This window comes from Penaeus monodon, chromosome 21, assembly GCF_015228065.2.
Source record: "Penaeus monodon isolate SGIC_2016 chromosome 21, NSTDA_Pmon_1, whole genome shotgun sequence".
Lineage (NCBI taxonomy): Eukaryota > Metazoa > Arthropoda > Malacostraca > Decapoda > Penaeidae > Penaeus > Penaeus monodon.
Window position 1 is genome coordinate 20725125 of NC_051406.1, and position 336 is coordinate 20725460.

Sequence of the window (336 nt, forward strand, 5' to 3'; positions counted from 1 at the left end):
ATCACTATTTTAATATCTCAAATAATGTTTTTGTCTAATTACTAGAATCAGCTGTTGATCTTAAGTTTAGTCCAGTATTTCCATGGTAGGCTTATCACACAGTTTGACACAGAATTTGGTAAAAGGGTCTTGGAAGAGTATAAAGCCTAGGCTATTTTTGTAAAGATGTGAAAAGAAAAATGTCCTTAAACTCGCTTGACATTTATTTAGTATGAAAGTCTCAAACATTTCTTGAGGAGGTTATGCAAGAGAAGATAATATTTATGATGAAAATATTGGAATGTAGGATAGGGTGGAGCAAAGAACACCATTGGAAAAATGACTGGGAATACTTGG

The 336-nt window shown here is 32.7% G+C and overlaps 1 protein-coding gene across 1 annotated transcript in view; it reads left to right on the forward strand.

Moving 5' to 3' along the window:
- The window catches only part of LOC119586328 (metastasis-associated protein MTA3-like), a gene marked incomplete at its 5' end in the record, with an annotated part of 92111 nt that overhangs the window by 87905 nt on the left and 3870 nt on the right, over positions 1-336 (forward strand).